General features: G+C 41.1%; 19 non-coding genes across 19 annotated transcripts; all 19 read right to left on the bottom strand.

Annotated features, from left to right (window-relative positions):
* Positions 1-795: 795 nt before the first annotated feature.
* On the bottom strand, positions 796-877 carry TRNAS-AGA (transfer RNA serine (anticodon AGA)). The gene has a single exon. It is a non-coding gene; the product is annotated as a tRNA-Ser (tRNA).
* A 2,853-nt stretch (positions 878-3,730) lies between these two features.
* Positions 3,731-3,812, bottom strand: TRNAS-AGA (transfer RNA serine (anticodon AGA)). Its single transcript has one exon. It is a non-coding gene; the product is annotated as a tRNA-Ser (tRNA).
* A 295-nt stretch (positions 3,813-4,107) lies between these two features.
* TRNAH-GUG (transfer RNA histidin (anticodon GUG)) lies at positions 4,108-4,179 on the bottom strand. Its single transcript has one exon. It is a non-coding gene; the product is annotated as a tRNA-His (tRNA).
* A 1,286-nt stretch (positions 4,180-5,465) lies between these two features.
* On the bottom strand, positions 5,466-5,547 carry TRNAS-AGA (transfer RNA serine (anticodon AGA)). Its single transcript has one exon. It is a non-coding gene; the product is annotated as a tRNA-Ser (tRNA).
* A 295-nt stretch (positions 5,548-5,842) lies between these two features.
* TRNAH-GUG (transfer RNA histidin (anticodon GUG)) lies at positions 5,843-5,914 on the bottom strand. Its single transcript has one exon. It is a non-coding gene; the product is annotated as a tRNA-His (tRNA).
* Positions 5,915-7,200: 1,286 nt separating this feature from the next.
* On the bottom strand, positions 7,201-7,283 carry TRNAS-AGA (transfer RNA serine (anticodon AGA)). The gene has a single exon. It is a non-coding gene; the product is annotated as a tRNA-Ser (tRNA).
* A 295-nt stretch (positions 7,284-7,578) lies between these two features.
* On the bottom strand, positions 7,579-7,650 carry TRNAH-GUG (transfer RNA histidin (anticodon GUG)). Its single transcript has one exon. It is a non-coding gene; the product is annotated as a tRNA-His (tRNA).
* A 1,282-nt stretch (positions 7,651-8,932) lies between these two features.
* On the bottom strand, positions 8,933-9,014 carry TRNAS-AGA (transfer RNA serine (anticodon AGA)). The gene has a single exon. It is a non-coding gene; the product is annotated as a tRNA-Ser (tRNA).
* Positions 9,015-11,864: 2,850 nt separating this feature from the next.
* TRNAS-AGA (transfer RNA serine (anticodon AGA)) lies at positions 11,865-11,946 on the bottom strand. Its single transcript has one exon. It is a non-coding gene; the product is annotated as a tRNA-Ser (tRNA).
* A 295-nt stretch (positions 11,947-12,241) lies between these two features.
* Positions 12,242-12,313, bottom strand: TRNAH-GUG (transfer RNA histidin (anticodon GUG)). Its single transcript has one exon. It is a non-coding gene; the product is annotated as a tRNA-His (tRNA).
* Positions 12,314-13,599: 1,286 nt separating this feature from the next.
* Positions 13,600-13,681, bottom strand: TRNAS-AGA (transfer RNA serine (anticodon AGA)). Its single transcript has one exon. It is a non-coding gene; the product is annotated as a tRNA-Ser (tRNA).
* Positions 13,682-16,531: 2,850 nt separating this feature from the next.
* Positions 16,532-16,613, bottom strand: TRNAS-AGA (transfer RNA serine (anticodon AGA)). Its single transcript has one exon. It is a non-coding gene; the product is annotated as a tRNA-Ser (tRNA).
* A 295-nt stretch (positions 16,614-16,908) lies between these two features.
* TRNAH-GUG (transfer RNA histidin (anticodon GUG)) lies at positions 16,909-16,980 on the bottom strand. The gene has a single exon. It is a non-coding gene; the product is annotated as a tRNA-His (tRNA).
* A 1,286-nt stretch (positions 16,981-18,266) lies between these two features.
* Positions 18,267-18,348, bottom strand: TRNAS-AGA (transfer RNA serine (anticodon AGA)). The gene has a single exon. It is a non-coding gene; the product is annotated as a tRNA-Ser (tRNA).
* A 1,653-nt stretch (positions 18,349-20,001) lies between these two features.
* Positions 20,002-20,083, bottom strand: TRNAS-AGA (transfer RNA serine (anticodon AGA)). The gene has a single exon. It is a non-coding gene; the product is annotated as a tRNA-Ser (tRNA).
* A 1,653-nt stretch (positions 20,084-21,736) lies between these two features.
* TRNAS-AGA (transfer RNA serine (anticodon AGA)) lies at positions 21,737-21,818 on the bottom strand. Its single transcript has one exon. It is a non-coding gene; the product is annotated as a tRNA-Ser (tRNA).
* Positions 21,819-23,470: 1,652 nt separating this feature from the next.
* Positions 23,471-23,552, bottom strand: TRNAS-AGA (transfer RNA serine (anticodon AGA)). The gene has a single exon. It is a non-coding gene; the product is annotated as a tRNA-Ser (tRNA).
* Positions 23,553-23,847: 295 nt separating this feature from the next.
* TRNAH-GUG (transfer RNA histidin (anticodon GUG)) lies at positions 23,848-23,919 on the bottom strand. Its single transcript has one exon. It is a non-coding gene; the product is annotated as a tRNA-His (tRNA).
* A 1,286-nt stretch (positions 23,920-25,205) lies between these two features.
* TRNAS-AGA (transfer RNA serine (anticodon AGA)) lies at positions 25,206-25,287 on the bottom strand. The gene has a single exon. It is a non-coding gene; the product is annotated as a tRNA-Ser (tRNA).
* Positions 25,288-27,793: the final 2,506 nt, after the last annotated feature.

Here is a 27,793-nt window from a genome sequence, read left to right as displayed (position 1 = left end):
AGCTGTGGCTAATGACTGCGCGCCCAATTATGATGAAGCAAGCACCATGGCTCGTAGGGGCCCCACAACACGCTTTTCTTAGCTCATTGAATTAAAGTATAAACCTCTGCCATGTATGAGTGGTAAAGGCTTGTTAATTTGGTTGCTTTTCCAATTCACGTCTGACAACAAGATGAAGGAACATTGGGGCATCAGAAGCTTTGGAAAGTAGCCACCAACCTCAGAGAAAGAGAGAAAGAGGGAAAAGGCAGTATGAGGTGTGGAGAAAACAGCAGCAGGTACAAGGAGCTCAAATGAGATTAATAGCGCCTAAATAGAGCACATAAAGGAACAGTTACAAATCTAAGAAAAGGGAAAGAAAGACTAGGAAAAAAACACGGAAAGAGCCTGTAGATAAAATTCTCTTCCTGGGACAGCAGGCTAAGAGAAATTACACAGGGAGCAGTTAAGCTTGTAACACGGGGAGAATAGAAAAGAAAATGCAGTTTTATGAAGTGTGTTTGCCTAATCCAGCAAGCACTTTTATTTTATTTTTCTATTTGCTTCTTTTATTGGTAAAGTAAGTTTCAAGTGCATGAATGGTATGACTGAGAGAGCCAGGGTATAATAATTTGAAGTGTTTGCACCAGCGCTAATGTAGGACGAGAGTTATAGCAAAGATATGAAAGGGGTAGCGATAATAAATATGTGAAAGGGCAATAGTGACACCAAAATAAGCCACCTATTTATAAAACTGACATGGAAGAAATTCTAAAGGTTAACTTCTGAAATTGTAGCCGATGTTAAAAAGTTTCTTGTTGTTGGCAGGATTCGAACCTGTGCGGGGAGACCCCAATGGATTTCTAGTCCATCGCCTTAACCACTCGGCCACAACAACTGACCGTAAGTTTTGTGCAAATAATCTGTATGAAAGTTTTCAAGGTGTCCCACAGCAAATTCCTGGTATTCTGCAATGCACTTTTTTAAAATAATGTATTTTTCAGCAGGCACATTCTCTCCTAAAAACAAAAATTGCATGAGTATATCTCTAGTTTGGAAAAGGATAGGCTTTCATGCATACTCTCATGTGGCACTCAAGTTTTTGGGACCCTATTGCACTCTGTTTTCGTGCTGCTTTTAGTCTATGGCCCATATTACAGAAGTCTACCATCTTTGAGTATTTGAGGCTCCTTTGTAAGTGCTTTATCTTTTTTACTTGAAGAGCTATATAATAAAGGGGTCAGGGAAAGGTTGCATTTATGGAAGATAAAAGAAGGCACACTTGTCTCACCAAATGCCGTAGAGAAACCTGATGTTTTACTCATGTTATCCTTAGTTTGTTTTTGTTAGACCTTGCATTCTTAAGGTGGCCTCAACCCTACCTTATTGCTTTTCACCTACGCATTTTGCTGTATCTTTTTGTTGGCCTTAGGACTCTGATCACTTTATCGCTACTAATCAGTGCTGAAGTGCACGTGCTTCTTCCCTAATCATGTGTGTAATTGGAGTATACCTGACTGACAGATTTCATTGACTTGAAAGCCCCTTGTAAAGTGGTATACCATATACCCAGGAACTGATTGTGCCGCCCAAAAAAGTATCATTTCAAACCTGTCTCAAGCCTGCTACTGCAGTGCCTGTGCTGCAGTGTACTGCCACTTCGACTTGCCATTTAAAACTACTTGCCAAGCCTTAAACTCCAATTTTATTACATATAATTAACCAAAAGGTAGGCCCTAGGTAGTCCTAGGGGCATCATGCTATGTAAGTAAAAGGTAAGACATGTACTGTGGTAGTTTGCATGTCCTGGTAGTACAAAACAGTCTATTACATTTTTCACTACTGTGAGGTCTGCCCCTCTCGTAGGTTAGCATTGGGTATTCCCTTATACTTTTTGGGGGGTAATTCCATATCAGAGAGGAGAAGCTTTATTTATTTATTGATAAATCCTATTTACTGGTGAGGTTGGATTTAACTTTACTACTTTATAAATGCCATTTTTAGAGAGTGAGCATTTCTCTGCACTTACTGCTCTATTTGCCTGAAAACCAGTCTCCAATTGACGTCTGGATTGGGCTGCGAGACAGCTACATTTGTGCATTCCCTCTAGACAGCCACAATACAGGTCACTCAACTGCATTTGCATTCATCTGTATTCTGATTGGCATGGGGGAGAGCTCCATTCCCCCACCGCAAATAGGTTCAAGAACGATAATTTATGTCAGTAGGTACAATATAGCTACATCTTATAATCATGTGTGTTAAAATAATTTGTCGTTAGATCATTTAAATATTTTAAAGGATCTGTTTTTAATAGACATTTTACAAAAACAACTGGTACATTTGGTAATTCTGTAAAAGAAAAACCCAACTGCCGTGACATTGCCAACCACAATGCCGTGACTTGGATTCGAACCGAGGTTGCTGCGGCCACAACGCAGAGTACTAACCACTATACGATCACGGCGAGCTACTTGGGCTCAATAACATACAGTGACATGGAGAATTTATATTCCGGTACACTCAGGGAACTCCTGTGATAGGCTGAATGTGTTAATTGCTTCCTCATTCCTTATACAAAGGCTTTGTCTCCTCAGTGGTTGATAGGCTGAAACTGTTTCCTGGCCACCTGCTTGTGAACTGCCAGGAGTCAAAGATCACACATACACTTGTGGGCCTGTGATGGGACACCAATGCAGAGAAACACACCTGGCGCAGATCTTCTATACTGTCTAGTAGACCTGCATCTCCCCTGTACCTCCTCAAGCCATCTGTATGTGAAGCAAGAAAGAGTTAAGGAGCGGTCCATCTACACTTTTATAGGGGGATGCTGCCATGAGCTCCTCCCAGCTAATCACACAAACAGCAGTAAAGCAAGATAACTACACAGTTAGGGGGGACTGCATGGTTAGGTTTTTGAGGAATTATTGAAACTGACCTCAGTGACCCATGATCAGAGCTGTGGCTAATGACTGCATGCCCAATTATGATGAAGCAAGCACCATGGCTCGTAGGGGCCCCACAACACGCTTTTCTTAGCTCATTGAATTAAAGTATAAACCTCTGCCATGTATGAGTGGTAAAGGCTTGTTAATTTGGTTGCTTTTCCAATTCACGTCTGACAACAAGATGAAGGAACATTGGGGCATCAGAAGCTTTGGAAAGTAGCCACCAACCTCAGAGAAAGAGAGAAAGAGGGAAAAGGCAGTATGAGGTGTGTAGAAAACAGCAGCAGGTACAAGGAGCTCAAATGAGATTAATGGCGCCTAAATAGAGCACGTAAAGGAACAGTTACAAATCTAAGAAAAAGGAAAGAAAGACTAGGAAAAAAACACGGAAAGAGCTTGTAGATAAAATTCTCTTCCTGGGACAGCAGGCTAAGAGAAATTACACAGGGAGCAGTTAAGCTTGTAACACGGGGAGAATAGAAAAGAAAATGCAGTTTTATGAAGTGTGTTGCCTAATCCAGCAAGCACTTTTGTTTTATTTTTCTATTTGCTTCTTTTATTGGTAAAGTAAGTTTCAAGTGCATGAATGGTATGACTGAGAGAGCCAGGGTATAATAATTTGAAGTGTTTGCACCAGCGCTAATGTAGGACAAGAGTTATAGCAAAGATATGAAAGGGGTAGCGATAATAAATATGTGAAAGGGCAATAGTGACACCAAAATAAGGCACCTCTTTATAAAACTGACATGGAAGAAATTCTAAAGGTTAGCTTCTGAAATTGTAGCCGATGTTAGAAAGTTTCTCATTGTTGGCAGGATTCGAACCTGCGCGGGGGGACCCCAATGGATTTCTAGTCCATCGCCTTAACCACTCGGCCACAACAACTGACTGCAAGTTTTGTGCAAATAATCTGTATGAAAGTTTTCAAGGTGTCCCACAGAAAATTCCTGATATCCTGCAATGCACTTTTTAAAAATAATGTTTTTTTCAGCAGGCACATTCTCTCCTAAAAACAAAAATAAGGCTACATCTTATAATCATGTGTGTTTAAATAATTTGTCGTTAGATCGTTTAAATATTTTAAAGGATCTGTTTTTAATAGACATTTTACAAAAACAACTGGTACATTTGGTAATTCTGTAAAAGAAAAACCCAACTGCCGTGACACTGCCAACCACAATGCCGTGACTCGGATTCGAACCGAGGTTGCTGCGGCCACAACGCAGAGTACTAACCACTATACGATCACGGCGAGCTACTTGGGCTCAATAACATACAGTGACATGGAGAATTTATAATTCGAAACACTCAGGGAACTCCTGTGATAGGCTGAATGTGTTCATTGCTTCCTCATTCCTTATACAAAGGCTTTGTCTCCTCAGTGGTTGATAGGCTGAAACCGTTTCCTGGCCGCCTGCTTGTGAACTGCCAGAAGTCAAAGATCACACATACACTTGTGGGCCTGTGATGGGACACCAATGCAGAGAAACACACCTGGCGCAGATCTTCTATTCTGTCTATTAGACCTGCATCTCCCCTGTACCTCCTCAAGCCATCTGTATGTGAAGCAAGAAAAAGTTAAGGAGCGGTCCATCTACACTTTTATAGGGAGGATGCTGCCGTGAGCTCCTCCCAGCTAATCACACAAACAGCAGTAAAGCAAGATAACTACACAGTTAGGGGGGACTGCATGGATAGGTTTTTGAGGAATTATTGAAACTGACCTCAGTGACCCATGATCAGAGCTGTGGCTAATGACTGCATGCCCAATTATGATGAAGCAAGCACCATGGCTCGTAGGGGCCCCACAACACGCTTTTCTTAGCTCATTGAATTAAAGTATAAACCTCTGCCATGTATGAGTGGTAAAGGCTTGTTAATTTGGTTGCTTTTCCAATTCACGTCTGACAACAAGATGAAGGAACATTGGGGCATCAGAAGCTTTGGAAAGTAGCCACCAACCTCAGAGAAAGAGAGAAAGAGGGAAAAGGCAGTATGAGGTGTGGAGAAAACAGCAGCAGGTACAAGGAGCTCAAATGAGATTAATGGCGCCTAAATAGAGCACGTAAAGGAACAGTTACAAATCTAAGAAAAGGGAAAGAAAGACTAGGAAAAAAACACGGAAAGAGCCTGTAGATAAAATTCTCTTCCTGGGACAGCAGGCTAAGAGAAATTACACAGGGAGCAGTTAAGCTTGTAGCACGGGGAGAATAGAAAAGAAAATGCAGTTTTATGAAGTGTGTTTGCCTAATCCAGCAAGCACTTTTGTTTTATTTTTCTCTTTGCTTCTTTTATTGGTAAAGTAAGTTTCAAGTGCATGAATGGTATGACTGAGAGAGCCAGGGTATAATAATTTGAAGTGTTTGCACCAGCGCTAATGTAGAACGAGAGTTATAGCAAAGATATGAAAGGGGTAGCGATAATAAATATGTGAAAGGGCAATAGTGACACCAAAATAAGCCACCTATTTATAAAACTGACATGGAAGAAATTCTAAAGGTTAACTTCTGAAATTGTAGCCGATGTTAAAAAGTTTCTCGTTGTTGGCAGGATTCGAACCTGCACGGGGAGACCCCAATGGATTTCTAGTCCATCGCCTTAACCACTCGGCCACAACAACTGACTGTAAGTTTTGTGCAAATAATCTGCATGAAAGTTTTCAAGGTGTGCCACAGCAAATTCCTGATATCCTGCAATGCACTTTTTAAAAATAATGTTTTTTTCAGCAGGCACATTCTCTCCTAAAAACAAAAATAAGTCTACATCTTATAATCATGTGTGTTTAAATAATTTGTCGTTAAATCGTTTAAATATTTTAAAGGATCTGTTTTTAATAGACATTTTACAAAAACAACTGGTACATTTGGTAATTCTGTAAAAGAAAAACCCAACTGCCGTGACATTGCCAACCACAATGCCGTGACTCGGATTCGAACCGAGGTTGCTGCAGCCACAACGCAGAGTACTGACCACTATACGATCACGGCGAGCTACTTGGGCTCAATAACATACAGTGACATGGAGAATTTATAATTCGAAACACTCAGGGAACTCCAGTTATAGGCTGAATGTGTTCATTGCTTCCTCATTCCTTATACAAAGGCTTTGTCTCCTCAGTGGTTGATAGGCTGAAACCGTTTCCTGGTTGCCTGCTTGTGAACTGCCAGAAGTCAAAGATCACACATACACTTGTTGGCCTGTGATGGGACACCAATGCAGAGAAACACACCTGGCGCAGATCTTCTATTCTGTCTATTAGACCTGCATCTCCCCTGTACCTCCTCAAGCCATCTGTATGTGAAGCAAGAAAAAGTTAAGGAGCGGTCCATCTATACTTTTATAGGGAGGATGCTGCCGTGAGCTCCTCCCAGCTAATCACACAAACAGCAGTAAAGCAAGATAACTACACAGTTAGGGGGGACTGCATGGTTAGGTTTTTGAGGAATTATTGAAACTGACCTCAGTGACCCATGATCAGAGCTGTGGCTAATGACTGCGCGCCCAATTATGATGAAGCAAGCACCATGGCTCGTAGGGGCCCCACAACACGCTTTTCTTAGCTCATTGAATTAAAGTATAAACCTCTGCCATGTATGAGTGGTAAAGGCTTGTTAATTTGGTTGCTTTTCCAATTCACGTCTGACAACAAGATGAAGGAACATTGGGGCATCAGAAGCTTTGGAAAGTAGCCACCAACCTCAGAGAAAGAGAGAAAGAGGGAAAAGGCAGTATGAGGTGTGGAGAAAACAGCAGCAGGTACAAGGAGCTCAAATGAGATTAATGGCGCCTAAATAGAGCACATAAAGGAACAGTTACAAATCTAAGAAAAGGGAAAGAAAGACTAGGAAAAAAACACGGAAAGAGCCTGTAGATAAAATTCTCTTCCTGGGACAGCAGGCTAAGAGAAATTACACAGGGAGCAGTTAAGCTTGTAACACGGGGAGAATAGAAAAGAAAATGCAGTTTTATGAAGTGTGTTTGCCTAACCCAGCAAGCACTTTTGTTTTATTTTTCTATTTGCTTCTTTTATTGGTAAAGTAAGTTTCAAGTGCATGAATGGTATGACTGAGAGAGCCAGGGTATAATAATTTGAAGTGTTTGCACCAGCGCTAATGTAGGACGAGAGTTATAGCAAAGATATGAAAGGGGTAGCGATAATAAATATGTGAAAGGGCAATAGTGACACCAAAATAAGCCACCTATTTATAAAACTGACATGAAAGAAATTCTAAAGGTTAACTTCTGAAATTGTAGTCGATGTTAAAAAGTTTCTCGTTGTTGGCAGGATTCGAACCTGCGCGGGGAGACCCCCAATGAATTTCTAGTCCATCGCCTTAACCACTCGGCCACAACAACTGACTGTAAGTTTTGTGCAAATAATCTGCATGAAAGTTTTCAAGGTGTGCCACAGCAAATTCCTGATATCCTGCAATGCACTTTTTAAAAATAATGTTTTTTTCAGCAGGCACATTCTCTCCTAAAAACAAAAATAAGGCTACATCTTATAATCAGGTGTGTTTAAATAATTTGTCATTAAATCGTTTAAATATTTTAAAGGATCTGTTTTTAATAGACATTTTACAAAAACAACTGGTACATTTGGTAATTCTGTAAAAGAAAAACCCAACTGCCGTGACATTGCCAACCACAATGCCGTGACTCGGATTCGAACCGAGGTTGCTGCAGCCACAACGCAGAGTACTAACCACTATACGATCACGGCGAGCTACTTGGGCTCAATAACATACAGTGACATGGAGAATTTATAATTCGAAACACTCAGGGAACTCCAGTTATAGGCTGAATGTGTTCATTGCTTCCTCATTCCTTATACAAAGGCTTTGTCTCCTCAGTGGTTGATAGGCTGAAACCGTTTCCTGGCCGCCTGCTTGTGAACTGCCAGGAGTCAAAGATCACACATACACTTGTGGGCCTGTGATGGGACACCAATGCAGAGAAACACACCTGGCGCAGATCTTCTATTCTGTCTATTAGACCTGCATCTCCCCTGTACCTCCTCAAGCCATCTGTATGTGAAGCAAGAAAAAGTTAAGGAGCGGTCCATCTACACTTTCATAGGGAGGATGCTGCCGTGAGCTCCTCCCAGCTAATCACACAAACAGCAGTAAAGCAAGATAACTACACAGTTAGGGGGGACTGCATTGTTAGGTTTTTGAGGAATTATTGAAACTGACCTCAGTGACCCATGATCAGAGCTGTGGCTAATGACTGCGTGCCTAATTATGATGAAGCAAGCACCATGGCTCGTAGGGGCCCCACAACACGCTTTTCTTAGCTCAATTAAAGTATAAACCTCTGCCATGTATGAGTGGTAAAGGCTTGTTAATTTGGTTGATTTTCCAATTCACGTCTGACAACAAGATGAAGGAACATTGGGGCATCAGAAGCTTTGGTAAGTAGCCACCAACCTCAGAGAAAGAGAGAAAGAGGGAAAAGGCAGTATGAGGTGTGGAGAAAACAGCAGCAGGTACAAGGAGCTCAAATGAGATTAATGGCGCCTAAATATAGCACGTAAAGGAACAGTTACAAATCTAAGAAAAGGGAAAGAAAGACTAGGAAAAAAACACAGAAATAGCCTGTAGATAAAATTCTCTTCCTGGGACAGCAGGCTAAGAGAAATTACACAGGGAGCAGTTAAGCTTGTAACACGGGGAGAATAGAAAAGAAAATGCAGTTTTATGAAGTGTGTTTGCCTAATCCAGCAAGCACTTTTGTTTTATTTTTCTATTTGCTTCTTTTATTGGTAAAGTAAGTTTCAAGTGCATGAATGGTATGACTGAGAGAGCCAGGGTATAATAATTTGAAGTGTTTGCACCAGCGCTAATGTAGGACGAGAGTTATAGCAAAGATATGAAAGGGGTAGCGATAATAAATATGTGAAAGGGCAATAGTGACACCAAAATAAGCCACCTATATATAAAACTGACATGGAAGAAATTCTAAAGGTTAACTTCTGAAATTGTAGCCGATGTTAAAAAGTATCTCGTTGTTGGCAGGATTCGAAGCTGCGCGGGAAGACCCCAATGGATTTCTAGTCCATCGCCTTAACCACTCGGCCACAACAACTGACTGTAAGTTTTGTGCAAATAATCTGTATGAAAGTTTTCAAGGTGTCCCACAGCAAATTCCTGGTATTCTGCAATGCACTTTTTTAAAATAATGTATTTTTCAGCAGGCACATTCTCTCCTAAAAACAAAAATTGCATGAGTATATCTCTAGTTTGGAAAAGGATAGGCTTTCATGCATACTCTCATGTGGCACTCAAGTTTTTGGGACCCTATTGCACTCTGTTTTCGTGCTGCTTTTAGTCTATGGCCCATATTACAGAAGTCTACCATCTTTGAGTATTTGAGTCTCCTTTGTAAGTGCTTTATCATTTTTACTTGAAGAGCTATATAATAAAGGGGTCAGGGAAAGATTGCATTTATGAAAGATAAAAGAAGGCACACTTGTCTCACCAAATGCCGTAGAGAAACCTGATGTTTTACTCATGTTATCCTTAGTTTGTTTTTGTTAGACCTTGCATTCTTAAGGTGGCCTCAACCCTACCTTATTGCTTTTCACCTACGCATTTTGCTGTATCTTTTTGTTGGCCTTAGGACTCTGATCACTTTATTGCTACTAATCAGTGCTGAAGTGAACGTGCTTCTTCCCTAATCATGTGTGTAATTGGAGTATACCTGACTGACAGATTTCATTGACTTGAAAGCCCCTTGTAAAGTGGTATACCATATACCCAGGAACTGATTGTGCCGCCCAAAAAAGTATCATTTCAAACCTGTCTCAAGCCTGCTACTGCAGTGCCTGTGCTGCAGTGTACTGCCACTTCGACTTGCCATTTAAAACTACTTGCCAAGCCTTAAACTCCAATTTTATTACATATAATTAACCAAAAGGTAGACCCTAGGTAGTCCTAGGGGCATCATGCTATGTAAGTAAAAGGTAAGACATGTACTGTGGTAGTTTGCATGTCCTGGTAGTACAAAACAGTCTATTACATTTTTCACTACTGTGAGGTCTGCCCCTCTCGTAGGTTAGCATTGGGTATTCCCTTATACTTTTTGGGGGGTAATTCCATATCAGAGAGGAGAAGTTTCATTTATTTATTGATAAATCCTATTTACTGGTGAGGTTGGATTTAACTTTACTACTTTATAAATGCCATTTTTAGAGAGTGAGCATTTCTCTGCACTTACTGCTCTATTTGCCTGAAAACCTGTCTCCAATTGACGACTGGATTGGGCTGCGAGACAGCTACATTTGTGCATTCCCTCTAGACAGCCACAATACAGGTCACTCAACTGCAACTGCATTCATCTGCATTCTGATTGGCATGGGGGAGAGCTCCATTCCCCCACCGCAAATAGGTTCAAGAACGATAATTTATGTCAGTAGGTACAATATAGCTACATCTTATAATCATGTGTGTTAAAATAATTTGTTGTTAGATCGTTTAAATATTTTAAAGGATCTGTTTTTAATAGACATTTTACAAAAACAACTGGTACATTTTGTAATTCTGTAAAAGAAAAACCCAACTGCCGTGACATTGCCAACCACAATGCCGTGACTCAGATTCAAACCGAGGTTGCTGCGGCCACAACGCAGAGTACTAACTACTATACGATCACGGCGAGCTACTTGGGCTCAATAACATACAGTGACATGGAGAATTTATAATTCGGTACACTCAGGGAACTCCTGTGATAGGCTGAATGTGTTAATTGCTTCCTCATTCCTTATACAAAGGCTTTGTCTCCTCAGTGGTTGATAGGCTGAAACTGTTTCCTGGCCGCCTGCTTGTGAACTGCCAGGAGTCAAAGATCACACATACACTTGTGGGCCTGTGATGGGATACCAATGCAGAGAAACACACCTGGCGCAGATCTTCTATACTGTCTAGTAGACCTGCATCTCCCTTGTACCTCCTCAAGCCATCTGTATGTGAAGCAAGAAAGAGTTAAGGAGCGGTCCATCTACACTTTTATAGGGAGGATGCTGCCATGAGCTCCTCCCAGCTAATCACACAAACAGCAGTAAAGCAAGATAACTACACAGTTAGGGGGGACTGCATGGTTAGGTTTTTGAGGAATTATTGAAACTGACCTCAGTGACCCATGATCAGAGCTGTGGCTAATGACTGCATGCCTAATTATGATGAAGCAAGCACCATGGCTCGTAGGGGCCCCACAACACGCTTTTCTTAGCTCAATTAAAGTATAAACCTCTGCCATATATGAGTGGTAAAGGCTTGTTAATTTGGTTGCTTTTCGAATTCACGTCTGACAACAAGATGAAGGAACATTGGGGCATCAGAAGCTTTGGAAAGTAGCCACCAACCTCAGAGAAAGAGAGAAAGAGGGAAAAGGCAGTATGAGGTGTGGAGAAAACAGCAGCAGGTACAAGGAGCTCAAATGAGATTAATGGCGCCTAAATAGAGCACGTAAAGGAACAGTTACAAATCTAAGAAAAAGGAAAGAAAGACTAGGAAAAAAACACGGAAAGAGCCTGTAGATAAAATTCTCTTCCTGGGACAGCAGGCTAAGAGAAGTTACACAGGGAGTAGTTAAGCTTGTAACACGGGGAGAATAGAAAAGAAAATGCAGTTTTATGAAGTGTGTTGCCTAATCCAGCAAGCACTTTTGTTTTATTTTTCTATTTGCTTCTTTTATTGGTAAAGTAAGTTTCAAGTACATGAATGGTATGACTGAGAGAGCCAGGGTATAATAATTTGAAGTGTTTGCACCAGTGCTAATGTAGGACGAGAGTTATAGCAAAGATATGAAAGGGGTAGCGATAATAAATATGTGAAAGGGCAATAGTGACACCAAAATAAGCCACCTATTTATAAAACTGACATGGAAGAAATTCTAAAGGTTAGCTTCTGAAATTGTAGCCGATGTTAAAAAGTTTCGCGTTGTTGGCAGGATTCGAACCTGCGCGGGGAGACCCCAATGGATTTCTAGTCCATCACCTTAACCACTCGGCCACAACAACTGACTGTAAGTTTTGTGCAAATAATCTGCATGAAAGTTTTCAAGGTGTGCCACAGCAAATTCCTGATATCCTGCAATGCACTTTTTTAAAATAATGTTTTTTTCAGCAGGCACATTCTCACCTAAAAACAAAAATAAGGCTACATCTTATAATCATGTGCGTTTAAATAATTTGTCGTTACATCGTTTAAATATTTTAAAGGATCTGTTTTTAATAGACATTTTACAAAAACAACTGGTACATTTGGTAATTCTGTAAAAGAAAAACCCAACTGCCGTGACATTGCCAACCACAATGCCATGACTCGGATTCGAACCGAGGTTGCTGCGGCCACAACGCAGAGTACTAACCACTATACGATCACGGCAAGCTACTTGGGCTCAATAACATACAGTGACATGGAGAATTTATAATTCGGAACACTCATGGAACTCCTGTGATAGGCTGAATGTGTTCATTGCTTCCTCATTGCTTATACAAAGGCTTTGTCTCCTCAGTGGTTGATAGGCTGAAACCATTTCCTGGCCGCCTGCTTGTGAACTGCCAGAAGTCAAAGATCACACATACACTTGTGGGCCTGTGATGGGACACCAATGCAGAGAAACACACCTGGCGCAGATCTTCTATTCTGTCTATTAGACCTGCATCTCCCCTGTACCTCCTCAAGCCATCTGTATGTGAAGCAAGAAAAAGTTAAGGAGCGGTCCATCTACACTTTTATAGGGAGGATGCTGCCGTGAGCTCCTCCCAGCTAATCACACAAACAGCAGTAAAGCAAGATAACTACACAGTTAGGGGGGACTGCATGGATAGGTTTTTGAGGAATTATTGAAACTGACCTCAGTGACCCATGATCAGAGCTGTGGCTAATGACTGCGTGCCCAATTATGATGAAGCAAGCACCGTGGCTCGTAGGGGCCCCACAACACGCTTTTCTTAGCTCATTGAATTAAAGTATAAACCTCTGCCATGTATGAGTGGTAAAGGCTTGTTAATTTGGTTGCTTTTCCAATTCACGTCTGACAACAAGATGAAGGAACATTGGGGCATCAGAAGCTTTGGAAAGTAGCCACCAACCTCAGAGAAAGAGAGAAAGAGGGAAAAGGCAGTATGAGGTGTGGAGAAAACAGCAGCAGGTACAAGGAGCTCAAATGAGATTAATGGCGCCTAAATAGAGCACGTAAAGGAACAGTTACAAATCTAAGAAAAGGGAAAGAAAGACTAGGAAAAAAACACGGAAAGAGCCTGTAGATAAAATTCTCTTCCTGGGACAGCAGGCTAAGAGAAATTACACAGGGAGCAGTTAAGCTTGTAACACGGGGAGAATAGAAAAGAAAATGCAGTTTTATGAAGTGTGTTTGCCTAATCCAGCAAGCACTTTTGTTTTATTTTTCTATTTGCTTCTTTTATTGGTAAAGTAAGTTTCAAGTGCATGAATGGTATGACTGAGAGAGCCAGGGTATAATAATTTGAAGTGTTTGCACCAGCGCTAATGTAGGACGAGAGTTATAGCAAAGATATGAAAGGGGTAGCGATAATAAATATGTGAAAGGGCAATGGTGACACCAAAATAAGCCACCTATTTATAAAACTGACATGGAAGAAATTCTAAAGGTTAACTTCTGAAATTGTAGCCGATGTTAAAAAGTTTCTCGTTGTTGGCAGGATTCGAACCTGCGCGGGGAGACCCCAATGGATTTCTAGTCCATCGCCTTAACCACTCGGCCACAACAACTGACTGTAAGTTTTGTGCAAATAATCTGTATGAAAGTTTTCAAGGTGTCCCACAGCAAATTCCTGGTATTCTGCAATGCACTTTTTTAAAATAATGTATTTTTCATCAGGCACATTCTCTCCTAAAAACAAAAATTGCATGAGTATATCTCTAGTTTGGAAAAGGATAGGCTTTCATGCATACTCTCATGTGGCACTCAAGTTTTTGGGACCCTATTGCACTCTGTTTTCGTGCTGCTTTTAGTCTATGGCCCATATTACAGAAGTCTACCATCTTTGAGTATTTGAGTCTCCTTTGTAAGTGCTTTATCATTTTTACTTGAAGAGCTATATAATAAAGGGGTCAGGGAAAGATTGCATTTATGAAAGATAAAAGAAGGCACACTTGTCTCACCAAATGCCGTAGAGAAACCTGATGTTTTACTCATGTTATCCTTAGTTTGTTTTTGTTAGACCTTGCATTCTTAAGGTGGCCTCAACCCTACCTTATTGCTTTTCACCTACGCATTTTGCTGTATCTTTTTGTTGGCCTTAGGACTCTGATCACTTTATTGCTACTAATCAGTGCTGAAGTGAACGTGCTTCTTCCCTAATCATGTGTGTAATTGGAGTATACCTGACTGACAGATTTCATTGACTTGAAAGCCCCTTGTAAAGTGGTATACCATATACCCAGGAACTGATTGTGCCGCCCAAAAAAGTATCATTTCAAACCTGTCTCAAGCCTGCTACTGCAGTGCCTGTGCTGCAGTGTACTGCCACTTCGACTTGCCATTTAAAACTACTTGCCAAGCCTTAAACTCCAATTTTATTACATATAATTAACCAAAAGGTAGACCCTAGGTAGTCCTAGGGGCATCATGCTATGTAAGTAAAAGGTAAGACATGTACTGTGGTAGTTTGCATGTCCTGGTAGTACAAAACAGTCTATTACATTTTTCACTACTGTGAGGTCTGCCCCTCTCGTAGGTTAGCATTGGGTATTCCCTTATACTTTTTGGGGGGTAATTCCATATCAGAGAGGAGAAGTTTCATTTATTTATTGATAAATCCTATTTACTGGTGAGGTTGGATTTAACTTTACTACTTTATAAATGCCATTTTTAGAGAGTGAGCATTTCTCTGCACTTACTGCTCTATTTGCCTGAAAACCTGTCTCCAATTGACGACTGGATTGGGCTGCGAGACAGCTACATTTGTGCATTCCCTCTAGACAGCCACAATACAGGTCACTCAACTGCAACTGCATTCATCTGCATTCTGATTGGCATGGGGGAGAGCTCCATTCCCCCACCGCAAATAGGTTCAAGAACGATAATTTATGTCAGTAGGTACAATATAGCTACATCTTATAATCATGTGTGTTAAAATAATTTGTTGTTAGATCGTTTAAATATTTTAAAGGATCTGTTTTTAATAGACATTTTACAAAAACAACTGGTACATTTTGTAATTCTGTAAAAGAAAAACCCAACTGCCGTGACATTGCCAACCACAATGCCGTGACTCAGATTCAAACCGAGGTTGCTGCGGCCACAACGCAGAGTACTAACTACTATACGATCACGGCGAGCTACTTGGGCTCAATAACATACAGTGACATGGAGAATTTATAATTCGGTACACTCAGGGAACTCCTGTGATAGGCTGAATGTGTTAATTGCTTCCTCATTCCTTATACAAAGGCTTTGTCTCCTCAGTGGTTGATAGGCTGAAACTGTTTCCTGGCCGCCTGCTTGTGAACTGCCAGGAGTCAAAGATCACACATACACTTGTGGGCCTGTGATGGGATACCAATGCAGAGAAACACACCTGGCGCAGATCTTCTATACTGTCTAGTAGACCTGCATCTCCCTTGTACCTCCTCAAGCCATCTGTATGTGAAGCAAGAAAGAGTTAAGGAGCGGTCCATCTACACTTTTATAGGGAGGATGCTGCCATGAGCTCCTCCCAGCTAATCACACAAACAGCAGTAAAGCAAGATAACTACACAGTTAGGGGGGACTGCATGGTTAGGTTTTTGAGGAATTATTGAAACTGACCTCAGTGACCCATGATCAGAGCTGTGGCTAATGACTGCATGCCTAATTATGATGAAGCAAGCACCATGGCTCGTAGGGGCCCCACAACACGCTTTTCTTAGCTCAATTAAAGTATAAACCTCTGCCATATATGAGTGGTAAAGGCTTGTTAATTTGGTTGCTTTTCGAATTCACGTCTGACAACAAGATGAAGGAACATTGGGGCATCAGAAGCTTTGGAAAGTAGCCACCAACCTCAGAGAAAGAGAGAAAGAGGGAAAAGGCAGTATGAGGTGTGGAGAAAACAGCAGCAGGTACAAGGAGCTCAAATGAGATTAATGGCGCCTAAATAGAGCACGTAAAGGAACAGTTACAAATCTAAGAAAAAGGAAAGAAAGACTAGGAAAAAAACACGGAAAGAGCCTGTAGATAAAATTCTCTTCCTGGGACAGCAGGCTAAGAGAAGTTACACAGGGAGTAGTTAAGCTTGTAACACGGGGAGAATAGAAAAGAAAATGCAGTTTTATGAAGTGTGTTGCCTAATCCAGCAAGCACTTTTGTTTTATTTTTCTATTTGCTTCTTTTATTGGTAAAGTAAGTTTCAAGTACATGAATGGTATGACTGAGAGAGCCAGGGTATAATAATTTGAAGTGTTTGCACCAGTGCTAATGTAGGACGAGAGTTATAGCAAAGATATGAAAGGGGTAGCGATAATAAATATGTGAAAGGGCAATAGTGACACCAAAATAAGCCACCTATTTATAAAACTGACATGGAAGAAATTCTAAAGGTTAGCTTCTGAAATTGTAGCCGATGTTAAAAAGTTTCGCGTTGTTGGCAGGATTCGAACCTGCGCGGGGAGACCCCAATGGATTTCTAGTCCATCACCTTAACCACTCGGCCACAACAACTGACTGTAAGTTTTGTGCAAATAATCTGCATGAAAGTTTTCAAGGTGTGCCACAGCAAATTCCTGATATCCTGCAATGCACTTTTTTAAAATAATGTTTTTTTCAGCAGGCACATTCTCACCTAAAAACAAAAATAAGGCTACATCTTATAATCATGTGCGTTTAAATAATTTGTCGTTACATCGTTTAAATATTTTAAAGGATCTGTTTTTAATAGACATTTTACAAAAACAACTGGTACATTTGGTAATTCTGTAAAAGAAAAACCCAACTGCCGTGACATTGCCAACCACAATGCCATGACTCGGATTCGAACCGAGGTTGCTGCGGCCACAACGCAGAGTACTAACCACTATACGATCACGGCAAGCTACTTGGGCTCAATAACATACAGTGACATGGAGAATTTATAATTCGGAACACTCATGGAACTCCTGTGATAGGCTGAATGTGTTCATTGCTTCCTCATTGCTTATACAAAGGCTTTGTCTCCTCAGTGGTTGATAGGCTGAAACCATTTCCTGGCCGCCTGCTTGTGAACTGCCAGAAGTCAAAGATCACACATACACTTGTGGGCCTGTGATGGGACACCAATGCAGAGAAACACACCTGGCGCAGATCTTCTATTCTGTCTATTAGACCTGCATCTCCCCTGTACCTCCTCAAGCCATCTGTATGTGAAGCAAGAAAAAGTTAAGGAGCGGTCCATCTACACTTTTATAGGGAGGATGCTGCCGTGAGCTCCTCCCAGCTAATCACACAAACAGCAGTAAAGCAAGATAACTACACAGTTAGGGGGGACTGCATGGATAGGTTTTTGAGGAATTATTGAAACTGACCTCAGTGACCCATGATCAGAGCTGTGGCTAATGACTGCGTGCCCAATTATGATGAAGCAAGCACCGTGGCTCGTAGGGGCCCCACAACACGCTTTTCTTAGCTCATTGAATTAAAGTATAAACCTCTGCCATGTATGAGTGGTAAAGGCTTGTTAATTTGGTTGCTTTTCCAATTCACGTCTGACAACAAGATGAAGGAACATTGGGGCATCAGAAGCTTTGGAAAGTAGCCACCAACCTCAGAGAAAGAGAGAAAGAGGGAAAAGGCAGTATGAGGTGTGGAGAAAACAGCAGCAGGTACAAGGAGCTCAAATGAGATTAATGGCGCCTAAATAGAGCACGTAAAGGAACAGTTACAAATCTAAGAAAAGGGAAAGAAAGACTAGGAAAAAAACACGGAAAGAGCCTGTAGATAAAATTCTCTTCCTGGGACAGCAGGCTAAGAGAAATTACACAGGGAGCAGTTAAGCTTGTAACACGGGGAGAATAGAAAAGAAAATGCAGTTTTATGAAGTGTGTTTGCCTAATCCAGCAAGCACTTTTGTTTTATTTTTCTATTTGCTTCTTTTATTGGTAAAGTAAGTTTCAAGTGCATGAATGGTATGACTGAGAGAGCCAGGGTATAATAATTTGAAGTGTTTGCACCAGCGCTAATGTAGGACGAGAGTTATAGCAAAGATATGAAAGGGGTAGCGATAATAAATATGTGAAAGGGCAATGGTGACACCAAAATAAGCCACCTATTTATAAAACTGACATGGAAGAAATTCTAAAGGTTAACTTCTGAAATTGTAGCCGATGTTAAAAAGTTTCTCGTTGTTGGCAGGATTCGAACCTGCGCGGGGAGACCCCAATGGATTTCTAGTCCATCGCCTTAACCACTCGGCCACAATAACTGACTGTAAGTTTTGTGCAAATAATCTGCATGAAAGTTTTCAAGGTGTGCCACAGCAAATTCCTGATATCCTGCAATGCACTTTTTAAAAATAATGTTTTTTTCAGCAGGCACATTCTCTCCTAAAAACAAAAATAAGGCTACATCTTATAATCATGTGTGTTTAAATAATTTGTCGTTAAATCGTTTAAATATTTTAAAGGATCTGTTTTTAATAGACATTTTACAAAAACAACTGGTACATTTGGTAATTCTGTAAAAGAAAATCCCAACTGCCGTGACATTGCCAACCACAATGCCGTGACTCGGATTCGAACCGAGGTTGCTGTAGCCACAACGCAGAGTACTGACCACTATACGATCACGGCGAGCTACTTGGGCTCAATAACATACAGTGACATGGAGAATTTATAATTCGAAACACTCAGGGAACTCCAGTTATAGGCTGAATGTGTTCATTGCTTCCTCATTCCTTATACAAAGGCTTTGTCTCCTCAGTGGTTGATAGGCTGAAACCGTTTCCTGGTTGCCTGCTTGTGAACTGCCAGAAGTCAAAGATCACACATACACTTGTTGGCCTGTGATGGGACACCAATGCAGAGAAACACACCTGGCGCAGATCTTCTATTCTGTCTATTAGACCTGCATCTCCCCTGTACCTCCTCAAGCCATCTGTATGTGAAGCAAGAAAAAGTTAAGGAGCGGTCCATCTATACTTTTATAGGGAGGATGCTGCCGTGAGCTCCTCCCAGCTAATCACACAAACAGCAGTAAAGCAAGATAACTACACAGTTAGGGGGGACTGCATGGTTAGGTTTCTGAGGAATTATTGAAACTGACCTCAGTGACCCATGATCAGAGCTGTGGCTAATGACTGCGCGCCCAATTATGATGAAGCAAGCACCATGGCTCGTAGGGGCCCCACAACACGCTTTTCTTAGCTCATTGAATTAAAGTATAAACCTCTGCCATGTATGAGTGGTAAAGGCTTGTTAATTTGGTTGCTTTTCCAATTCACGTCTGACAACAAGATGAAGGAACATTGGGGCATCAGAAGCTTTGGAAAGTAGCCACCAACCTCAGAGAAAGAGAGAAAGAGGGAAAAGGCAGTATGAGGTGTGGAGAAAACAGCAGCAGGTACAAGGAGCTCAAATGAGATTAATGGCGCCTAAATAGAGCACATAAAGGAACAGTTACACATCTAAGAAAAGGGAAAGAAAGACTAGGAAAAAAACACGGAAAGAGCCTGTAGATAAAATTCTCTTCCTGGGACAGCAGGCTAAGAGAAATTACACAGGGAGCAGTTAAGCTTGTAACACGGGGAGAATAGAAAAGAAAATGCAGTTTTATGAAGTGTGTTTGCCTAATCCAGCAAGCACTTTTGTTTTATTTTTCTATTTGCTTCTTTTATTGGTAAAGTAAGTTTCAAGTGCATGAATGGTATGACTGAGAGAGCCAGGGTATAATAATTTGAAGTGTTTGCACCAGCGCTAATGTAGGACGAGAGTTATAGCAAAGATATGAAAGGGGTAGCGATAATAAATATGTGAAAGGGCAATGGTGACACCAAAATAAGCCACCTATTTATAAAACTGACATGGAAGAAATTCTAAAGGTTAACTTCTGAAATTGTAGCCGATGTTAAAAAGTTTCTCGTTGTTGGCAGGATTCGAACCTGCGCGGGGAGACCCCAATGGATTTCTAGTCCATCGCCTTAACCACTCGGCCACAATAACTGACTGTAAGTTTTGTGCAAATAATCTGCATGAAAGTTTTCAAGGTGTGCCACAGCAAATTCCTGATATCCTGCAATGCACTTTTTAAAAATAATGTTTTTTTCAGCAGGCACATTCTCTCCTAAAAACAAAAATAAGGCTACATCTTATAATCATGTGTGTTTAAATAATTTGTCGTTAAATCGTTTAAATATTTTAAAGGATCTGTTTTTAATAGACATTTTACAAAAACAACTGGTACATTTGGTAATTCTGTAAAAGAAAATCCCAACTGCCGTGACATTGCCAACCACAATGCTGTGACTCGGATTCGAACCGAGGTTGCTGTAGCCACAACGCAGAGTACTGACCACTATACGATCACGGCGAGCTACTTGGGCTCAATAACATACAGTGACATGGAGAATTTATAATTCGAAACACTCAGGGAACTCCAGTTATAGGCTGAATGTGTTCATTGCTTCCTCATTCCTTATACAAAGGCTTTGTCTCCTCAGTGGTTGATAGGCTGAAACCGTTTCCTGGTTGCCTGCTTGTGAACTGCCAGAAGTCAAAGATCACACATACACTTGTTGGCCTGTGATGGGACACCAATGCAGAGAAACACACCTGGCGCAGATCTTCTATTCTGTCTATTAGACCTGCATCTCCCCTGTACCTCCTCAAGCCATCTGTATGTGAAGCAAGAAAAAGTTAAGGAGCGGTCCATCTATACTTTTATAGGGAGGATGCTGCCGTGAGCTCCTCCCAGCTAATCACACAAACAGCAGTAAAGCAAGATAACTACACAGTTAGGGGGGACTGCATGGTTAGGTTTTTGAGGAATTATTGAAACTGACCTCAGTGACCCATGATCAGAGCTGTGGCTAATGACTGCGCGCCCAATTATGATGAAGCAAGCACCATGGCTCGTAGGGGCCCCACAACACGCTTTTCTTAGCTCATTGAATTAAAGTATAAACCTCTGCCATGTATGAGTGGTAAAGGCTTGTTAATTTGGTTGCTTTTCCAATTCACGTCTGACAACAAGATGAAGGAACATTGGGGCATCAGAAGCTTTGGAAAGTAGCCACCAACCTCAGAGAAAGAGAGAAAGAGGGAAAAGGCAGTATGAGGTGTGGAGAAAACAGCAGCAGGTACAAGGAGCTCAAATGAGATTAATGGCGCCTAAATAGAGCACATAAAGGAACAGTTACACATCTAAGAAAAGGGAAAGAAAGACTAGGAAAAAAACACGGAAAGAGCCTGTAGATAAAATTCTCTTCCTGGGACAGCAGGCTAAGAGAAATTACACAGGGAGCAGTTAAGCTTGTAACACGGGGAGAATAGAAAAGAAAATGCAGTTTTATGAAGTGTGTTTGCCTAATCCAGCAAGCACTTTTGTTTTATTTTTCTATTTGCTTCTTTTATTGGTAAAGTAAGTTTCAAGTGCATGAATGGTATGACTGAGAGAGCCAGGGTATAATAATTTGAAGTGTTTGCACCAGCGCTAATGTAGGACGAGAGTTATAGCAAAGATATGAAAGGGGTAGTGATAATAAATATGTGAAAGGGCAATAGTGACACCAAAATAAGCCACCTATTTATAAAACTGACATGGAAGAAATTCTAAAGGTTAACTTCTGAAATTGTAGCCGATGTTAAAAAGTTTCTCGTTGTTGGCAGGATTCGAACCTGCGCGGGGAGACCCCAATGGATTTCTAGCCCATCGCCTTAACCACTCGGCCACAACAACTGACTGTAAGTTTTGTGCAAATAATCTGCATGAAAGTTTTCAAGGTGTGCCACAGCAAATTCCTGATATCCTGCAATGCACTTTTTAAAAATAATGTTTTTTTCAGCAGGCACATTCTCTCCTAAAAACAAAAATAAGGCTACATCTTATAATCATGTGTGTTTAAATAATTTGTCGTTAAATCGTTTAAATATTTTAAAGGATCTGTTTTTAATAGACATTTTACAAAAACAACTGGTACATTTGGTAATTCTGTAAAAGAAAAACCCAACTGCCGTGACATTGCCAACCACAATGCCGTGACTCGGATTCGAACCGAGGTTGCTGCAGCCACAACGCAGAGTACTAACCACTATACGATCACGGAGAGCTACTTGGGCTCAATAACATACAGTGACATGGAGAATTTATAATTCGAAACACTCAGGGAACTCCAGTTATAGGCTGAATGTGTTCATTGCTTCCTCATTCCTTATACAAAGGCTTTGTCTCCTCAGTGGTTGATAGGCTGAAACCGTTTCCTGGTTGCCTGCTTGTGAACTGCCAGAAGTCAAAGATCACACATACACTTGTTGGCCTGTGATGGGACACCAATGCAGAGAAACACACCTGGCGCAGATCTTCTATTCTGTCTATTAGACCTGCATCTCCCCTGTACCTCCTCAAGCCATCTGTATGTGAAGCAAGAAAAAGTTAAGGAGCGGTCCATCTATACTTTTATAGGGAGGATGCTGCCGTGAGCTCCTCCCAGCTAATCACACAAACAGCAGTAAAGCAAGATAACTACACAGTTAGGGGGGACTGCATGGTTAGGTTTTTGAGGAATTATTGAAACTGACCTCAGTGACCCATGATCAGAGCTGTGGCTAATGACTGCGCGCCCAATTATGATGAAGCAAGCACCATGGCTCGTAGGGGCCCCACAACACGCTTTTCTTAGCTCATTGAATTAAAGTATAAACCTCTGCCATGTATGAGTGGTAAAGGCTTGTTAATTTGGTTGCTTTTCCAATTCACGTCTGACAACAAGATGAAGGAACATTGGGGCATCAGAAGCTTTGGAAAGTAGCCACCAACCTCAGAGAAAGAGAGAAAGAGGGAAAAGGCAGTATGAGGTGTGGAGAAAACAGCAGCAGGTACAAGGAGCTCAAATGAGATTAATGGCGCCTAAATAGAGCACATAAAGGAACAGTTACAAATCTAAGAAAAGGGAAAGAAAGACTAGGAAAAAAACACGGAAAGAGCCTGTAGATAAAATTCTCTTCCTGGGACAGCAGGCTAAGAGAAATTACACAGGGAGTAGTTAAGCTTGTAACACGGGGAGAATAGAAAAGAAAATGCAGTTTTATGAAGTGTGTTGCCTAATCCAGCAAGCACTTTTGTTTTATTTTTCTATTTGCTTCTTTTATTGGTAAAGTAAGTTTCAAGTACATGAATGGTATGACTGAGAGAGCCAGGGTATAATAATTTGAAGTGTTTGCACCAGTGCTAATGTAGGACGAGAGTTATAGCATAGATATGAAAGGGGTAGCGATAATAAATATGTGAAAGGGCAATAGTGACACCAAAATAAGCCACCTATTTATAAAACTGACATGGAAGAAATTCTAAAGGTTAGCTTCTGAAATTGTAGCCGATGTTAAAAAGTTTCGCGTTGTTGGCAGGATTCGAACCTGCGCGGGGAGACCCCAATGGATTTCTAGTCCATCGCCTTAACCACTCGGCAACAACAACTGACTGTAAGTTTTGTGCAAATAATCTGCATGAAAGTTTTCAAGGTGTGCCACAGCAAATTCCTGATATCCTGCAATGCACTTTTTTAAAATAATGTTTTTTTCAGCAGGCACATTCTCTCCTAAAAACAAAAATAAGGCTACATCTTATAATCATGTGCGTTTAAATAATTTGTCGTTACATCGTTTAAATATTTTAAAGGATCTGTTTTTAATAGACATTTTACAAAAACAACTGGTACATTTGGTAATTCTGTAAAAGAAAAACCCAACTGCCGTGACATTGCCAACCACAATGCCGTGACTCGGAATCGAACCGAGGTTGCTGCGGCCACAACGCAGAGTACTAACCACTATACGATCACGGCGAGCTACTTGGGCTCAATAACATACAGTGACATGGAGAATTTATAATTCGAAACACTCAGGGAACTCCAGTGATAGGCTGAATGTGTTCATTGCTTCCTCATTCCTTATACAAAGGCTTTGTCTCCTCAGTGGTTGATAGGCTGAAACCGTTTCCTGGTTGCCTGCTTGTGAACTGCCAGAAGTCAAAGATCACACATACACTTGTTTGCCTGTGATGGGACACCAATGCAGAGAAACACACCTGGCGCAGATCTTCTATTCTGTCTATTAGACCTGCATCTCCCCTGTACCTCCTCAAGCCATCTGTATGTGAAGCAAGAAAAAATTAAGGAGCGGTCCATCTATACTTTTATAGGGAGGATGCTGCCGTGAGCTCCTCCCAGCTAATCACACAAACAGCAGTAAAGCAAGATAACTATACAGTTAGGGGGGACTGCATGGTTAGGTTTTTGAGGAATTATTGAAACTGACCTCAGTGACCCATGATCAGAGCTGTGGCTAATGACTGCGCGCCCAATTATGATGAAGCAAGCACCATGGCTCGTAGGGGCCCCACAACACGCTTTTCTTAGCTCATTGAATTAAAGTATAAACCTCTGCCATCTATGAGTGGTAAAGGCTTGTTAATTTGGTTGCTTTTCCAATTCACGTCTGACAACAAGATGAAGGAACATTGGGGCATCAGAAGCTTTGGAAAGTAGCCACCAACCTCAGAGAAAGAGAGAAAGAGGGAAAAGGCAGTATGAGGTGTGGAGAAAACAGCAGCAGGTACAAGGAGCTCAAATGAGATTAATGGCGCCTAAATAGAGCACATAAAGGAACAGTTACAAATCTAAGAAAAGGGAAAGAAAGACTAGGAAAAAAACACGGAAAGAGCCTGTAGATAAAATTCTCTTCCTGGGACAGCAGGCTAAGAGAAATTACACAGGGAGCAGTTAAGCTTGTAACACGGGGAGAATAGAAAAGAAAATGCAGTTTTATGAAGTGTGTTTGCCTAATCCAGCAAGCACTTTTGTTTTATTTTTCTATTTGCTTCTTTTATTGGTAAAGTAAGTTTCAAGTGCATGAATGGTATGACTGAGAGAGCCAGGGTATAATAATTTGAAGTGTTTGCACCAGCGCTAATGTAGGACGAGAGTTGTAGCAAAGATATGAAAGGGGTAGCGATAATAAATATGTGAAAGGGCAATAGTGACACCAAAATAAGCCACCTATTTATAAAACTGACATGGAAGAAATTCTAAAGGTTAACTTCTGAAATTGTAGCCGATGTTAAAAAGTTTCTCGTTGTTGGCAGGATTCGAACCTGCGCGGGGAGACCACAATGGATTTCTAGTCCATCGCCTTAACCACTCGGCCACAACAACTGACTGTAAGTTTTGTGCAAATAATCTGTATGAAAGTTTTCAAGGTGTCCCACAGCAAATTCCTGGTATTCTGCAATGCACTTTTTTAAAATAATGTATTTTTCAGCAGGCACATTCTCTCCTAAAAACAAAAATTGCATGAGTATATCTCTAGTTTGGAAAAGGATAGGCTTTCATGCATACTCTCATCTGGCACTCAAGTTTTTGGGACCCTATTGCACTCTGTTTTCGTGCTGCTTTTAGTCTATGGCCCATATTACAGAAGTCTACCATCTTTGAGTATTTGAGGCTCCTTTGTAAGTGCTTTATCTTTTTTACTTGAAGAGCTATATAATAAAGGGGTCAGGGAAAGATTGCATTTATGGAAGATAAAAGAAGGCACACTTGTCTCACCAAATGCCGTAGAGAAACCTGATGTTTTACTCATGTTATCCTTAGTTTGTTTTTGTTAGACCTTGCATTCTTAAGGTGGCCTCAACCCTACCTTATTGCTTTTCACCTACGCATTTTGCTGTATCTTTTTGTTGGCCTTAGGACTCTGATCACTTTATTGCTACTAATCAGTGCTGAAGTGAACGTGCTTCTTCCCTAATCATGTGTGTAATTGGAGTATACCTGACTGACAGATTTCATTGACTTGAAAGCCCCTTGTAAAGTGGTATACCATATACCCAGGAACTGATTGTGCCGCCCAAAAAAGTATCATTTCAAACCTGTCTCAAGCCTGCTACTGCAGTGCCTGTGCTGCAGTGTACTGCCACTTCGACTTGCCATTTAAAACTACTTGCCAAGCCTTAAACTCCAATTTTATTACATATAATTAACCAAAAGGTAGGCCCTAGGTAGTCCTAGGGGCATCATGCTATGTAAGTAAAAGGTAAGACATGTACTGTGGTAGTTTGCATGTCCTGGTAGTACAAAACAGTCTATTACATTTTTCACTACTGTGAGGTCTGCCCCTCTCGTAGGTTAGCATTGGGTATTCCCTTATACTTTTTGGGGGGTAATTCCATATCAGAGAGGAGAAGCTTTATTTATTTATTGATAAATCCTATTTACTGGTGAGGTTGGATTTAACTTTACTACTTTATAAATGCCATTTTTAGAGAGTGAGCATTTCTCTGCACTTACTGCTCTATTTGCCTGAAAACCTGTCTCCAATTGACGTCTGGATTGGGCTGCGAGACAGCTACATTTGTGCATTCCCTCTAGACAGCCACAATACAGGTCACTCAACTGCAACTGCATTCATCTGCATTCTGATTGGCATGGGGGAGAGCTCCATTCCCCCACCGCAAATAGGTTCAAGAACGATAATTTATGTCAGTAGGTACAATATAGCTACATCTTATAATCATGTGTGTTAAAATAATTTGTTGTTAGATCGTTTAAATATTTTAAAGGATCTGTTCTTAATAGACATTTTACAAAAACAACTGGTACATTTTGTAATTCTGTAAAAGAAAACACCAACTGCCGTGACATTGCCAACCACAATGCCTTGACTCAGATTCGAACCGAGGTTGCTGCGGCCACAACGCAGAGTACTAACCACTATACGATCTCGGCGAGCTATTTGGGCTCAATAACATACAGTGACATGGAGAATTTATAATTCGGTACACTCAGGGAACTCCTGTGATAGGCTGAATGTGTTAATTGCTTCCTCATTCCTTATACAAAGGCTTTGTCTCCTCAGTGGTTGATAGGCTGAAACTGTTTCCTGGCCGCCTGCTTGTGAACTGCCAGGAGTCAAAGATCACACATACACTTGTGGGCCTGTGATGGGATACCAATGCAGAGAAACACACCTGGCGCAGATCTTCTATACTGTCTAGTAGACCTGCATCTCCCCTGTACCTCCTCAAGCCATCTGTATGTGAAGCAAGAAAGAGTTAAGGAGCGGTCCATCTACACTTTTATAGGGAGGATGCTGCCATGAGCTCCTCCCAGCTAATCACACAAACAGCAGTAAAGCAAGATAACTACACAGTTAGGGGGGACTGCATGGTTAGGTTTTTGAGGAAATATTGAAACTGACCTCAGTGACCCATGATCAGAGCTGTGGCTAATGACTGCATGCCTAATTATGATGAAGCAAGCACCATGGCTCGTAGGGGCCCCACAACACGCTTTTCTTAGCTCAATTAAAGTATAAACCTCTGCCATATATGAGTGGTAAAGGCTTGTTAATTTGGTTGCTTTTCCAATTCACGTCTGACAACAAGATGAAGGAACATTGGGGCATCAGAAGCTTTGGAAAGTAGCCACCAACCTCAGAGTAAGAGAGAAAGAGGGAAAAGGCAGTATGAGGTGTGGAGAAAACAGCAGCAGGTACAAGGAGCTCAAATGAGATTAATGGCGCCTAAATAGAGCACGTAAAGGAACAGTTACAAATCTAAGAAAAAGGAAAGAAAGACTAGGAAAAAAACACGGAAAGAGCCTGTAGATAAAATTCTCTTCCTGGGACAGCAGGCTAAGAGAAATTACACAGGGAGCAGTTAAG

Source organism: Lissotriton helveticus, chromosome 12, assembly GCF_964261635.1.
Source record: "Lissotriton helveticus chromosome 12, aLisHel1.1, whole genome shotgun sequence".
Taxonomy (NCBI): domain Eukaryota; kingdom Metazoa; phylum Chordata; class Amphibia; order Caudata; family Salamandridae; genus Lissotriton; species Lissotriton helveticus.
Note: the sequence above shows the minus strand (reverse complement) of the source record. Positions and strands in the feature narration are given on the sequence as shown.